We start from the raw sequence: 17,387 nt of genomic DNA, 5'->3' as shown, positions 1-17,387 counted from the left end.
CACACATTATCTGAAAATGTTGATCATTTGAATCCACCCTCTACTGTCACATGTAGGTTCTCTCTCAAGCCATTTCCGTCAGTAGAAAAGAGCGGCAAACATATTAACTCACATTATAGACGGGTCTAACGCGAATTATATTCAATTACCTTGATTTACCGACGTAAATCAGTTTCGTTTCGTATAATGTGAGTTAATATGTGTTCAAAACGCGAAAGTTTAAAATATTATAAGAGCGGCAAATTTAGAAAATTTAAGCGCGCGAACGGCTGTGGTCCTATACAAAATTTTAATTTTGCACCTTTTTCTACTGACAAACTTGCTTGACCGGCTATATACATATAAAATATTCTGAACTGAAAGTGGGGATTTATTGTGACTCCGCCTGTTCAAATATTTTTGACCCGATTCGTGTACCCATGTAAATTTTGCAGACTGTATAGCCAGTCCGATTTCTAAGATCAAGTTCGCCATACATTTACTACGGCGTACTTGATCTTAGAAAAACGGACAGACTATACCTGAACGTGACTTCGCACTGCCATGCAGATTGATAATAAAATATACAAAATACTTATTATAGCGGAATACATTTATACAACAATGATATATTTACTTATGTTGAGTTAGTCTGTCATGTCATAACAACATTTTAACTAGTTATCTTTTAATCTGCATTAAATTATTATACGTGAATTATTTGACTGGTTCTTCACTGTATGGCATAAACCTATCCCTGTCCAAGTCATATTCTAATCAAATATGAACCGCGAACTCTCAGCGGCCAGTACGTACAGCAAAAAGGTTATTAGCGGATTAATGTCGCTGATTGGTAGTTATTGACATTATATGCATTTCATCTACACTTAGCTATGTACCATTAGTGTAATAAAGATGACTCTTATTTTGTTTACCAGCTTTGATTACAGGCTCTGTAAACGCGTCGTCTTATTTGAATGTAGGCGTAATTGTGTATGTGTGCTAATTTGGCCCGAGAATTTGAACGGTAATGTTCCTAAAGGCGGTATCCATGGTTATATATGATCGCAGAGCACGTTCGCAAAAAGACATAACGTAGAATGGAACGCTACGAATAGGCAAATGTCAAATTCATTATGGGTGCGTTCAGATATTACCACATTTACAGCAATAGGGAATATTAGGCAAAGCTCTGCGTAGGTGGCACCTTTGTGGCACATATAATACAGTAAACCATGGTATAATAATATACTCCGCCTGGTACTCTATTCCCGTCTTTTCTAGGTCACCTAACTGACACAAGCTACGTCATCATGCGACAGCGCTATATGATAATATGCGATAGCGCTATATATAGCGGCCATGTTATTGTGACGTAGGCCTGTGTCACTCTGGGAATAGAAGACCATGTTTTATTAGACCATGCAGTAAACAAACCACATTGACACATCACACGTCACGTCAATCACATGGCCTACCGCGAAACAAGAAAAACGAAATTTCGTTATGTAATCTCTCTATCACTATCGAGCGATAAAGAGGCATATAACTAAATTTCGATTTTCGCGTTTTACCGGTAGGCCTTTGTTAACAAACCGCCTTGATGCATCAATGCACTGAAATATGAAACCTATGGAAGTGAAACGTTAACGAAAAATGCGTGCCAGTGTGACGTCATCCGGGAACTAAACATGGTGGTTTTAGTGCTGCCCAGAAGATTTTTACTGCTACTAGGTTTTATCGATACATCGATAACTTTTTAACGTGTTCGGCTCATTTTATTTAAAATACTAAGTATGTATTATTTGTGGAGTTTATGTTTTAATAGGAAGTAAGTAAATAAATAAAAATTCTTTATTAGTATATTGTTATGTGAAAAGATACTTTGATTGAGTAAGATGTGTGGAGTCTAGGACAATTTCGTGCTTCAAATTAGACAGGTAAACGAGATGACGCTGTACTACTCAATACATATTGCGATTTTTGCGGTAACTCTGATTTTCAAAAGTTGACGTTTGACAACTTAGTGACCGCAAAACACATGGCGCAGTACAGCGCCATCTGTTTTGGATGTCAGAATAAGTGTACGTGTTTTTCTTGGACTTTACCTCTCTATTACTCGGAGTAATTAACAATGGAGCCGCCATTAACAGGCGTTCCCCTCTGTCGAAAATAGGCGGCCAATGGTCAACAACTTGTCAACCATATGTATGGACTGACGTTTATCTGACATGACGTACCTATACATTTGATGTGCCCCTCCCCCGCAAAAAACGGCAGACTATTTTGTACCGACGATTTGAGACATGGCGTCTCCGTTGGTTATATCCTCTAAGCTCTATTACAATCAATTTTGTTGTGTTGTTAACCCTAAAGTCTATAACACACTACCGCACTGCACCTCGAGACCGATACAAAATTCAAGCTTATTAAGCGACGGGTGAAAAAAAAGCAAAACACCTTCAGAACATTTTTTTTATTACAAAAATAAGGAATGACTTCCGCTCTTCAACTTCTTCAACATTTATTCAGCAAATAGGCCACAAGGGCATTTTTATACGTCAACATTGAGTTTACATACAAGCAAAAATAATAACAATACATTAACCATTTTATAAATTACAACTATATGTATATGGTCTCTTAATGTCGAATTATATAAAAAAACTATAATAATGATATAAAAAAGCCCGCAGGGCAGCTTGTGGAGTAACGACCCCACGGACCCGAGTTACCCGAGTGCTCCCGAGAGTCGGTCAGGGTCTCCATCTCCAGCCACTCTTTCTTTTTATGTTCATTTTTCTTGGTAACCTATAAAAATGATTTAATTATTAAATTAAGATAATTTAGTTGGTTTGAAGCGGGGTAGCATGATAAAATAAGAAAATATAAATAGGCAATCATAATATATCGATATCAAAGTCGATAAATAAAGTACAACCCTAGCTGAAATGTTTACATTATTTAACCGTAAAAATATACTTAAATAAATCCAATCACTTCATGATCTATAACTGCACAGAAGAACCTTGCTATTTATAATGTGAAACATCCTTAAATTTGCCAGGAACATTAACAATAACCAATATTTTTCATGTAAATTATAGCGTACCTGTGTAAGGATAAAGATGGCTGATTTGGTGGTTTTCTTATGCCGCACCCTAATACACTACACATTGGCATATTCGCGACGTAATTATTCACATTTGGCTTCAATTATTTTCAATCACAAGCAAAATATTGAAAGATAATTAATAATTTTAATTTTCACCACGACTTTTTGACAGGACAAGTACCGGCTGAACTGACAGATAATGACATTTGTCGGCCGCATTAGGTATTTACGTATTTTCATGGAACACTTTATGTATGTACTGAAATACTGTCATCTTTTTTTGCTAAGGGTTACAGTGCTGAGTAAAAACGAGATAGATATATATTTATGTGTGTGCCGTCAAAATGGGTGCTATTTCTATAAGCAATTGTACGTATAGAACAATATGTCTTGTCCCTATTATATAGGTCTATGCATCAATATCATATTTTATTGTCTGTGAAAACTTGTCAAAAAACAGTTTAAGGCACAGTAGTATAAGTTATGTCTATGAATTTCATAGATATATAATACTATAAAGACGATATCGAATCGAGCTGTCACTGGGACCACTTTTGTTTAGTGTACGATTAACAATGTGGCCCACCTTGCTGTAGCCATGTCGATAAAGTCATATCGATAAACTATGGGTTATTCCCACTAGTTACCACCAAGTTCTTACCAGTGGTAATTACTGGGATTTTTTTTCCCACCTTTTACCACTGGTAACTACTGGGAAAAAAACCCACTAGTTACCACCAACTCGGCTTGGTGGTAACTACTGGGAATTTTTATTCCCAGTAGTTACCACTGGTAAAAGGTGGGAATTTTTTTTCCCAGTAGTTACCACCAAAAGATTGTTAGAATTCAATACTAGTAACAACAGTATAAATAGTATAGTATAAATGTAGCGTGCTGTAATAAATAATTATGTGTCAGTTAGTGATTCAGTAAACTGCTTTAAAAGTGATCAAAAATATTAAAACAGTTTTACCGGTATAAGTGTAAAAATTAAAATAGAAGTCTCAGTCTAGTTAAGTAGAAATTAACTTATTATCCGGATTATATTTATCTTATTAACTGTAAATTGAATTACATATTTATACAAACGAACAAACAAATCAGTCAAAAACCGGCAGAACTGATTTCGTTTTATTATTTACAGATACTTCATTTCGTTCTATTCTATTATAACACGACGTAGAGCTGGAATATGTAGGTATTCATAATTTGTAGTCAGGCTAAATAAATACCTACAGGGCATGGTTGTTATTAAAACCGCTTAGGGCGCGCTTTGGATGGGCTGACTGCTCGGACTAACCAGCATAAGCTCGCATTCCAATTACGCTCGGGTAGTACATCGCTCGGTCATGTTACGCTGGTTGGCTCTATTTCTTAAACACCCACGCTAGCGGGATGGTAATAAGTGTAATAACTAGTGATCCAAAGGACTCGAGCCTTTTAGCTCTTTTTTTAGGGCTCGCCTCATTTCTTGACGCCTAAAAGGCTAAAAGCCTATTTAGCTCTTTAGCCCCCGAGCCTAGTTTTATTTAAGATCCTAGATTCTTGGGGCTAATAACCTTATTAAGGCTTGGGGCTAAAGAGCTAAATAGGCTTTTTTTTAGGGGCTTAATAAGGTTATTAGGCCCAAGAGTCTAGGCTCTTAAATAGAACTAGGCTCGGGGGCTAAAGAGCTAAATAGGCTTTTAGCCTTTTAGGCGTCAAGAGATGAGGCGAGCCCTAAAAAATTGAGCTCCAAAGGCTCGAGTCTTTTGGATCACTAGTAATAACACTCTACCAGAGGGGCATCAGGTAAGTACTATTTGTACACTTCTTTTTATGTATTTAACTTTTATTCTTTTGGAAACTGTGTTTATTGGAAGAATGTGTAAGCAAACAAAAGTGTAATTAAAATGACATAAAACAACCTTAAATTGAATACGACGAAGGGGCAAGAGGGCGGGGCGTCAGGCTAAAATCAGAAAAAGAGTAAAATAAGAATTATACTGTGTACTTTATCTGATTCTGATGGCGATGGCGTACGAATGCGAACGACTATAAAACTTGGTAGAGTTGGGAATGTGAATGTGATCTTGCAATAAAATTTGGTATAGATGTTTTTAAGTTTTCTTAATATTTATCACGGTAAAGTAAGAAACAATGTAGGACCTTAATACCGTATGCATATTTGATAGGTTACAACTTTGATTGGTTTATTGCAATATAAGTATGAATAATATCGGTACCTATGCCTTGTAATTGCAAAACAATCGTTTAGTTCCTAAATATCTTTTGTGTTGTTTTTAATAAATACCACGAGTGAAAAAAGGCCGAACCGAGTGTGGCGCACACCGCGCACCCTTTTGTTCTTAACCGCCGTGTCCGATCCTTGCGAAATATTCTTTGTTCGGCATAACTGCCAGCCCCGATGACCGATAAGAATGGTATTGGTTGTCATAATTTGATAATTATATTTACCTATCGGGTGGCATGTGAGCTAGACAGAAAGCTCACGGATCGTGGTAGTATTTGTCATTGTCTTATGCCAACATTAGGATTAACCAAGATGCGATGAGAGTTGTGGTGCAGAGGGAACCTTAATTAGATAGCTTGGATATTATTATTACATATTTGCCACCACTAGTTCTTCCTATAAACATATTTTCCAAAAGGATAAAAGTTAAATACATAAAAATAAGTGTACGAATAGTACCTGATGCCCATCTGGTAGAGTGTTATTACCATCCCGCTAGCGTGGGTGTTTAAGCAATCGATCCGACCCGAGCGTAATTGGAATGCGAGCGTATGCTGGTTAGTCCGAGCAGTCGGTCCGTCCGAAGCGCGCCCTAAGCGGTTTTAATAACAACCATGCCCTGTAGGTATTTATTTAACCTGACTACAAATTATGAATACCTACATATTCCAGCTCTGCGTCGTGTTATAATAGAATAGAACGAAATGAAGTCTGTAAATAATAAAACGAAATGAGTTCTGTTGGTTTTTGACTGATTTGTTTGTTCGTTTGTATAAATATGTAATTCAATATACAGTTAATAAGATAAATATAATCCGGATAATAAGTTAATTTCTACTTAACTAGAATGAGACTTCTATTTTAATTTTTACACTTATACCGGTAAAATTGTTTTAATATTTTTGATCACTTTTAAAGCAGTTTACTGAACCACTGACTGACACATAATTATTTATTACAGCACGCTACATTTATACTATACTATTTATACTGTTTTTATTAGTATTGAATTCTAACAATATTTTGGTGGTAACTACTGGGAATAAAAATTCCCAGTAGTTACCACCAAGCCGAGTTGGTGGTAACTAGTGGGATTTTTTTTTTCCCAGTAGTTACCAGTGGTAAAAGGTGCGAAAAAAATTCCCAGTAGTTACCACTGGTAAGAACTTGGTGGTAACTAGTGGGAATATATGGGTGCACATGGGAATACACCTGATTGCATTATAATCCAGTAACTTTGTCGAATTTTGTAACTTGGCTTTTTTGCGTCAAATCCGGTAGTTTAGATATTTTACAGACTTATTTATGATGTTGGCCCAATTAATAATTTGTGACCTCAAGCGCCGAAAGCAACTTTGTCAAAAATCGTAAAAACCGCGAAATCTTTTCTTTTAGATTTGGGCGACTATAACCCTAAAATACTAGTTTTTGATGGTACCTTTTGAGAGCGTTTTTAAATTAGACTAAATTTTCTACAATATGACACTAGAATTGTCTCTGTACATCTAATAGTTTCCAAGATAAAGCCTTTAAAATTTTTTTTTGTTTGAAAATGAATTCGTAGGCTAAGTGAGTGCAGTGTGTAAACACTTTTGTCTAAGGCGATGCCGCTTGGCTCGATTCTTTCTAAGGTCAAACAAAGCTGACTTGGGCCGATAGCCACTAGATTGTAACGTGCCTACTTCCCAAAAAAGGGGGGGAAAGGGTGGCTCCCTCGATCCAATCTGTGCAATATTTCTTGCTGCACTTAGCAATTAGGGCAAGTTATATATCATTTTCATATAATTTAGGGACGAAAACATCATATTCATACTTTTAAATCGCCAAGTAAGCGTTTATTACATTTTTAAAATATGACTTCGGCCATAATTACATATCTATGGAAATCGTCCGCTCAATCCGCTATATATTTTTACAAAAAAAATGTATGACTGCTTGCTTTGAATGGATACCTTATAGAATAATGAATCCCTAAATTATATGAAAATGATATGTAACTTGCCCTAGTTGCTAAGAGCAGGAAGAAATATAGCATAGATTGGATGTGGAGATCCGACCCTTTCCCCTCCATTTTTGGGGCGTAGGCACGGTACGATCTCGTGGCTATTGGGCCAAATCAGCTTTGTTTGACCTTAGGAATAATCGTGCCAAGCGGCATCGCCTGAGACAAAAGTGCATACTCACTGCACTCACTTAGCTTACGAATTCATTTTCAAAAAAATATAAATTTTGAAAGGCTGTATCTCGGAAACTACTAGATCTACAGGGACAATTAGTCTCGTATTGTAGCTAGTTTAGACTACTATAAAAAAGTCTTGAGAAGATACTATCAAAAGCTAGTCCTTTAGGGTTATCGTCCAAATCTTTAATAAATTCAATATTTTCGCGGTTTTTTCGTATTTTGACAAAGTTGCATTCGGCGCTCGAGGTCACAAATTTGGATTATCCATTGGGCCAACATCATAAACAAGTCTGCAAAAAATCAAAACTACCGGATTTGAGGCAAACGCTAAATGTATAAAAGGACTAGTATTATTACGAATGGCTGGAATGTTTAAATATAATTAATTAATTTTCACGATAAATATAATATTATTACGATAATTTCTTCTGTTGATTTTTTTCTCATGTGAAACTTACTTGCGTGATGTTTTAATTAAGGACACTAAAATTATTTGTAACTGTTCCTTTCAGAAGCAGCGGTAGCAGTAAGTTTATTTTGACTCTATTCACAGCCGTGAATAGTGTGAATTGAGTTTGTTACTTCAACTAAGTGGATTCGTTAAAGTAACAAACTCAATCACAACCACAGCTAAAACTAATTCGATAGAGTATCAAATTTACTTAGTTGCTACCGCCAAGAGTATCTTCTATGCGACGAAACATTTTAGTTGTCTCAACTAAATAATTACATCACGCAACTAAACCCCTTACTCAAAGTAACAAATTTAATTCACAGCGACAGCTAAGATCATTGTCAAATGCCGCTAAAATAATTCGATAGAGTATCATATTTACTTAGTTACTACAGCTAAGAGCATCTTCTATACGACGAAACATTTTAGTCGTCTCAACTAAATAATTACATCACGCAACTAAACTTTTTAGTTACACTAATAAATCCAATTCACAGCTACAGCTAAGATCATTGTCAAATGCCGCTAAGATAATTCGATAATAGATAATAGAAGAGATTCGATAATAGAGTATTAATTTTACTTAGTTGCTACAACTAAGAGTATCATCTATACGACGAAACATTTTAGTCGTCGCCACTAAATAATTACATCATGCAACTAAACCTCTTAGTTACACTAACAAATCCAATTCACAGCTACAGCTAAGATTCTTGATAAATACCGCTAAGGTAATTCGATAGAGTATCGAAATGACTTAGTTGCTATAGCTAATGCCATTCTCCATGACTACGAATTATTTTAGCTGTCGAAACTAAAGTATTAAATTAGCATTTCCGTCTAATTTGTTTAGCAGTGATAGCTAATAAAATTCGTTGACACTACTAATATAGTTAGCAGCCACAGCTAAAATAATTAGCTGTCTCTGCTAAATGTACCTAAAATAATTAGCTGTCTGCTAAATGTACCTAAAATAATTAGCTGTCTCTGCTAAATATAGCTAAAATAATTAGCTGTCTCAACTAAATATACCTAAAATAATTAACTGTCTCTGCTAAATATAGCTAAAATAATTCGCTGTCTTTGCTAAATATAGCTAATTTAGTTAGCAGCTACAGCTAATTTCAGCGAATATTATTAGCTGCCACTGCTAAGTTGTCGGAGTGATTTTCAGCAAAAAATATTTGCTATCACAGCTAAGTTTTGGTAGCTAAAACCACTTTGCTACGGTAGCTAAAAACTTAGTTGTCCGTATATCAACCAAGGTTTATAGCTACCACACCTAAATTTTAGTTACCACAACTAAGTTTTTTTTTCCGTATAGCTTACTCAAAAAAATGTCCCATTATAGTTTTTAATTCGCTGACATAAGAGCTATGGGACATATTTTTGAGTATGATGTATGCACCCATATTTTTATGGCTACTCTACACGAATGGCCAACCCCGGCCAATCCAAGGGACGCAGCCATGCGGTAGACTAAGATAGCAATATCACTTGCTCCCACATTCAACTTCAGAGGCGTCACATGCACGTTACCGGCCCTAAAATTTTACTAAGCGCCACTTGCACCATCCAAGTAACCTGGTGGGGCTAACCAGTTAAACTTGGAGTTACCATGGTTACCAGTACAATTTGACACTGGGTTAACGGTCCAGTTAACCCCGGGTTAGTGGGATGGTGCAAGTGGCCCTAAGTATACTATACTGAAGTAACTCTGTACGTTACCTTTTTACGGCACTGAACCTGAAATAGAAAACACCCTCTCTAAACGGATATACCGAACAATTGTAGCAACCAATTTAGTGGAACATGATTATTAGTTTCAAAGGGTCTTAGTAGGAGATCCCCCATATAGCCGACCTTCACCAATCTGTCTGACGGATGAAACTATGAAAATATGAAAGAAAATATGTTCCAGAACATAAATAAATAGGGTTGCCTAAAGAAATATGGTCAAGCCTATTTTTAATAAATTTTTGTAAAAATTTTGTTTTCGGCAAATTTCACCAATTTGTCTGACGATCGAAATGAGTTTCAATGGAAAGTATACAACTTGTACAACATAAATCATCTAGGTTGCCTATCTTTATCCGGTCACTATTATGTGGTTGCCGTGTTTAAAGAGGTGATTTTATATCGATAATTGCACTCATCTGTCTGACGCTTGAATTATACATCAAAATGATGGTAATTTTATTGCAAATACAATGGTATAGGGTTGCCTGCGAAAATCCGGTCACAAATGAGCGTTGCCAGGCTTTTAATTAAAATAAGAAGGGAAGACTTTTAGCAATAACTCATAAACGGCTGAACTGATCAAGTTTGTTTTAATTTTATTTGATTGAGTTTTTTAAGCACTATTTTCATGATTTTTTTCATATTTTTTGGACAGATTTTACAAAAGTTAGAAGGAAAAGCTTTTTTTTCTTTCTAAACGATTATTTCCGAAATGATTCACTTTATCAAGAAATGTTGTTTAAAGACCCCTATTCATTTTGAAAGCCCTATCCAACGACACCCCACACTATGAGGTTGAAAATATAAAAAAATTGTCACACACATTTTGTTTCTTTCAAAGCGATTATTTCCGAAAATATTCACTTTATCAAAAAAAAATCTTCTAAAACCCCTATTCATTTTGAAAGACCTTTCCAACAACATCCCACACCATAGGGTTGACACGAAAAAAAAAATCCTCACATACATTTTGTTTCTTTCGAGGCGATTATTTCCTAAAATTTTCACTTTATAAAAAAATGTTGTTTTAAGACCCCTATTTATTTTGAAAGGCCTATCCAACAACACCCCACACTATAAGGTTAGAACGATAAAAAAATTGTCACACTCATTTAGTTTTTTTCGAGGCGAATATTTCCGAAAATATTCACTTGTTCAAAAAATATTCTTCTAAAGCCCCTATTCATTTTGAAAGACCTTTCCAACAATATCCCACACCATAGGGTTGCCACGAAAAAAAAATCCTCACGTACATTTTGTTTCTTTCGAGGCGATTATTTCCTAAAATATTCACTTCATCAAAAAATGTTTTCTATAAAACCGTATTTATTTCAAAAGATCTATCCAACAACATATCACATTATAGGGTTGAAGCGAAAAAAATGGTCACATACATTTTTTTTTTCGTTTGATACATATGTTGTAAGGTGTCATTTGAAATGAATTTTAAAATAAATAGGGTTCTTCAAAAAAACATTTTTTGATAAAGTGAATATTTTAGGAAATAATCGCCTCGAAAGAAACAAAATGTATGAGAATTTTTTTTTTCGTGTCAACCCTATGGTGTGGGATGTTGTTGGAAAGGTCTTTCAAAATGAATAGGGGTTTTAGAAGAACATTTTTTGATAAAGTGAATATTTTCGGAAATAATCGCTTTGAAAAAAACAAAATGTGTGTGACAATTTTTTTATATTTTCAACCTCATAGTGTGGGGTGTCGTTGGATAGGCCTTTCAAAATGAATAGGGGTCTTTAAACAACATTTCTTGATAAAAAGAATCATTTCGGAAAGAATCGTTTAGAAAGAAAAAAAAAAGGTTTTCCCTTTTAACTTTTGAAACATCTGTCCAAAAAATATGAAAAAAAAATCATGAAAGTAGTGCTTAAAAAACTCAATCAAATAAAATTAAAACAAACTTGATCAGTTCAGCCGTTTATGAGTTATCGCTAAAAGTCTTCCCTTCTTATTTTAATTAAAAGCCTGGCAACCCTCATTTGTGACCGGATTTTCGCAGGCAACCCTATGCCATTGTATTTGCAATAAAATTACCACCATTTTGATGTATAATTCAAGCGTCAGACAGATGAGTACAATTATCGTTATAAAATCACCTCTTTAAACACGGCAACCACATAATAGTGACCGGAAAAAGATACACAACCTAGATGATTTATGTTGTACAAGTTGTATACTTTCCATTGAAACTTATTTCGATCGTCAGATAAATCGGTGAAATTTGCGGGAAAAATTTTTTTTTCAAAAATATATTAAAAATAGCCTTGACCATATTTCTTTAGGCAACCCTATTTATTTATGTCCTGGGACATATTTTTTTTCATATTTTCATAGTTTCAGCCGTCAGACAGATTGGTGAAGGTCGACCATATATGTGGGATCTTAGACCATCTATTAATACTGTGAAATGGGTAACCAAAATATGTTGTACCTATCGATATCGATGTGGGAGCAAATTTTATCCACTAATTGGGGATAGTTAGTGGATAAAATTTTTTAATAAAAAGAGGTTTATGCCAGGATTCAATTTGTTGCACCTCAGTAGTCGACATGTAGGTACCTGTCGGAAATAGCTTCGTGACATAGAATTAGATGACAAAGAACAACTGTCAATCTTCAAAAGTGTGACCAAAAATGAAATGCAAGTGTGTGCGTAAATTGTCTATGTGAGCTCAAAAATAGTGATGTCATGTTACAACATATTAATAATCTGTCGATGTTTGATTGCTTTATCGACTACTTTTTCAAATGTTATTTTAAACATTAAAATTCTACGACATTATGACGTATAAATAACACTTGCACTGCGTTTTCCATCAAAATTGTTGCAGACTTATCTTAATGTAACTCTTAGTCTTACTGTGTTGGAAAGGGAAGTTATCATGACACGCTAAACATGAACACCTTCAAAAAGGTATAACAATCGTTATTATTTGAAGTCGGTTATAAAAGCTAATATCTTAATGATGTCTTGTGAAGAAATAATTACATAGCTATTAATATACCGACAAGTTATCGATACTGTGATATGAACATTTTGTCAAGCCCTAGCATAAACTATCAGTTTATGTTTTTACACAAAATATTCTAAATTATTGACTAATATGATAAAATATTAGCACGGAACGGAAGAAAAACTTATAATGAACTGTATAAACCGGCTTCTTACACTTTTTATGCTGGTAATTTGACAAAATATCGTTAAGAAAAGTTCGCTCTGAATATCACATAGACCTATATAATAGGGACAAGACATATTGTTCTATACGTACAATTGCTTATAGAAATAGCACCCATTTTGACGGCACACACATAAATATATATCTATCTCGTTTTTACTCAGCACTGTAACCCTTAGCAAAAAAAGATGACAGTATTTCAGTACATACATAAAGTGTTCCATGAAAATACGTAAATACCTAATGCGGCCGAAAATCCGCCATGTTTAGTCCCACAAATGTCATTATCTGTCAGTTCAGCCGGTACTTGTCCTGTCAAAAAGTCGTGGTGAAAATTAAAATTATTAATTATCTTTCAATATTTTGCTTGTGATTGAAAATAATTGAAGCCAAATGTGAATAATTACGTCGCGAATATGCCAATGTGTAGTGTATTAGGGTGCGGCATAAGAAAACCACCAAATCAGCCATCTTTATCCTTACACAAGTACGCTATAATTTACATGAAAAATATTGGTTATTGTTAATGTTCCTGGCAAATTTAAGGATGTTTCACATTATAAATAGCAAGGTTCTTCTGTGCAGTTATAGATCATGAAGTGATTGGATTTATTTAACTATATTTTTACGCTTAAATAATGTAAACATTTCAGCTAGGGTTGTACTTTATTTATCGACTTTGATATCGATATATTATGATTGCCTATTTATATTTTCTTATTTTATCATGCTACCCCGCTTCAAACCAACTAAATTATCTTAATTTAATAATTAAATCATTTTTATAGGTTACCAAGAAATGAACATAAAAAGAAAGAGTGGCTGGAGATGGAGACCCTGACCGACTCTCGGGAGCACTCGGGTAACTCGGGTCCGTGGGGTCGTTACTCCACAAGCTGCCCTGCGGGCTTTTTTATATCATTATTATAGTTTTTTTATATAATTCGACATTAAGAGACCATATACATATAGTTGTAATTTATAAAATGGTTAATGTATTGTTATTATTTTTGCTTGTATGTAAATTCAATGTTGATGTATAAAAATGCCCTTGTGGCCTATTTGCTGAATAAATGTTGAAGAAGTTGAAGAGCGGAAGTCATTCCTTATTTTTGTAATAAAAAAAATGTTCTGAAGGTGTTTTGTTTTTTTTTCACCCGTCGCTTAATAAGCTTGAATTTTGTATCGGTCTCGAGGTGCAGTGCGGTAGTGTGTTACAGACTTTAAGGTTAACAACACAACAAAATTGATTGTAATAGAGAGGTAAAGTCCAAGAAAAACACGTACACTTATTCTGACATCCAAAACAGATGGCGCTGTACTGCGCCATGTGTTTTGCGGTCACTAAGTTGTCAAACGTCAACTTTTGAAAATCAGAGTTACCGCAAAAATCGCAATATGTATTGAGTAGTACAGCGTCATCTCGTTTACCTGTCTAATTTGAAGCACGAAATTGTCCTAGACTCCACACATCTTACTCAATCAAAGTATCTTTTCACATAACAATATACTAATAAAGAATTTTTATTTATTTACTTACTTCCTATTAAAACATAAACTCCACAAATAATACATACTTAGTATTTTAAATAAAATGAGCCGAACACGTTAAAAAGTTATCGATGTATCGATAAAACCTAGTAGCAGTAAAAATCTTCTGGGCAGCACTAAAACCGCCATGTTTAGTTCCCGGATGACGTCACACTGGCACGCATTTTTCGTTGACGTTTCACTTCCATAGGTTTCATATTTCAGTGGAATATCATAATTACCTGTGAAATGAGTATTTGGTTGGATTATTTGGCCCTGTCACACTGCAATCCGGCACACTACATGACACCATATTCACTAAACTACTTTATTTTATACTTTTCATCTTAATTCATGTATATTTTTCAATTTGTAAATTTCCGTAATTCGCTCTTGGCCGTCCGCGGCCGTCCTCAAACTCAAAAGTGGTTACGTTTTCTCATTGGTAGTCTGACTCTTTCGCACTCATGGGATGTTCATATACGTGATGGCTTCCCTTTCGCACACTTCAGCTGTCTGTCAAGCGCGAGCGGATGGTAGGTCTATGCTTAGTGACGTCTTTAAAGCCCAATATATAAAAAAAACCAGACAAGTGCGAGTCGGACTCGCCCACCGAGGGTTCCGTACTTTTTAGTATTTGTTGTTATAGCGGCAACAGAAATACATCATCTGTGAAAATTTCAACTGTCTAGCTATCACGGTTCGTGAGATACAGCCTGGTGACAGACGGACGGACGGACGGACGGACGGACGGACAGCGGAGTCTTAGTAATAGGGTCCCGTTTTACCAAAGGGTACTGAACCCTAAAAAAAGAGATACAATTAACTAGCACAAGTCGATAACAATAAACCACGAAGAAATTTTAAATATTACATATGTACATTATTTAACATAGGACCCGCTGCACCAACCCGTCTATATTCGTAGTTTGATAAAATTGTGTTGACCGTCCTTGTAGTTATCTCCTACTACTTACACATAGGTAGTTAAAATCTTCTTTAATTTCCACCAGTAGGGCCGTGAGCAAAATCGTTGTTTGGTTAGTCAACACGGTACCTACGTATAATAATTATCAGTATTTGATTTGTTTACCTTAAATATTGTGTCTGTTCATACATTAGCCACTCGGTCTAGCGGTTCGGAAACTCATTATGAACTTGCCTACGGGCTACGAGCACGAAATCACGTAGGCAGGTAGTCCAAAATATCTGTTGTCTCATTATGCTCTTTTTTAGGGTTCCGTACCCAAAGGGTAAAATGGGACCCTATTACTAAGACTCCGCTGTCCGTCCGTCCGTCCGTCTGTCACCAGGCTGTATCTCACGAACCGTGATAGCTAGACAGTTGAAATTTTCACAGATGATGTATTTCTGTTGCCGCTATAACAACAAATACTAAAAACAGAATAAAATAAAGATTTAAGTGGGGCTCCCATACAACAAACGTGATTTTTGACCGAAGTTAAGCAACGTCGGGCGGGTTCAGTATTTGGATGGGTGACCGTTTTTTTTTTTATTTTTTTTTGTTTTTTAAATATCTGTCCGCAGGCGAGTCTGCGATACGGGCGGGGTGCACCGCACATGATGTCAACATATAATATAGCGTTACCCTAATATATTTTTAGGGTTCCGTACCTCAAAAGGAAAAAACGGAACCCTTATAGGATCACTTGGTTGTCCGCCTGTCTGCCAAGACCCTTATCTCGGAAACGCGTAGAGGTATCGAGTTGAAATTAAAACCATATACTTACCTACTCAGGTCTACAGCCCCTTGAAACTGTAAAAAAAAGAAACTTCTAAGTTAACGTAAACAAAAGACAAGGCCGTTTATGCCGCAAAAAACGTACATTTCAACACTCTCAAGGGAATCCAAATTTATAGGGTACTTCCTGTTGACCTAGAACTATGAAATATGTAATATATGAAAGTAATATCGTCTTGCACTACAAGTACAGGCAAAAATCTGAAAAGTCTACCTTAAGTCGCAAACCTCGTAACTCAAACTATCTTCATACCGAATTTCAGCTAAATATTATTAGGGATTTACTAAAAGATGAATTATATAATAGTAGGTATACTTACTCATTGTCGTGCGTATTAGACCTACAGGAACTGTTTTTTCGGTAAATCTTAATGATTATTTCTAATTAATAATGGCTCAGTGATAAGATACTTATAACCGAGCAATCAATAATAAACAAGTTCACTCAGCAACAAGATGTCACGGCTCTGCAGCTCGGCACACCCCCCCCTTCTAGGAAATCTTCCTATCTGACGTCACTTAGATCAACAACAATAAAACAACCATAGGGAAACAGGAAAAATACCTACTAAAATAAGTACCTACAGTAACAGTTTAAATTCGATTACCTACCAACTTATGTACACAAAATAATAGGTAGGTACTTACAAAGATGTTTTCTTTTATTATGGCAAGTACCTATAGGTAATAGATAATTAAGGTACCTACCACTGCCTACTGGGCATCCATCGTATAAAAAAGGAACCTTGACCAGGCGTGGCTCACTCCGTACCATTCTCGTGCGAAGCGGTCACTGCAGGGTATCACTCCCCACTACACTATCATCTCAAAATGATTCATTTGTTCTGCAAATAGACCACAAGGACAGATTTACTTGTCTGACTCTACTATCGACAGCTGAAGAAGCTCCCTGAACTTCAGCTATAGTTATGCCTGTGTTTCTCTCTCGTTTAACGTATTCTAGTTACCACCAATTGGCATTTAACAGGTGTTCAAATGCTTAAATAAAACCAGATTTGCGATTTGATATTTATTTTGAATATTCTCATATCGAGTTAACATTCCCATCCCTAGCTGTCTTGTATACAAGACAACGGCGACGAGGAACATGAAAAACGTTGAAATCTGGAGCAATTTTTTTGATAGCCTTATTATAAAAGAATGGATTTATATAGCTGCTTTAAATGCAATTATTTTA

The 17,387-nt window shown here is 35.4% G+C and overlaps 1 protein-coding gene across 1 annotated transcript in view; it reads left to right on the top strand.

Moving 5' to 3' along the window:
* Positions 1 to 17,387, top strand: part of LOC134795557 (uncharacterized) — a 135,113-nt gene that overhangs the window by 49,912 nt on the left and 67,814 nt on the right. The window lies entirely within an intron of this gene.

Source organism: Cydia splendana, chromosome 1 (assembly GCF_910591565.1).
Source record: "Cydia splendana chromosome 1, ilCydSple1.2, whole genome shotgun sequence".
Taxonomy (NCBI): domain Eukaryota; kingdom Metazoa; phylum Arthropoda; class Insecta; order Lepidoptera; family Tortricidae; genus Cydia; species Cydia splendana.
The sequence above is the reverse complement of the archived record's forward strand: the minus strand, read 5'-3'. Positions and strand labels throughout refer to the sequence as shown.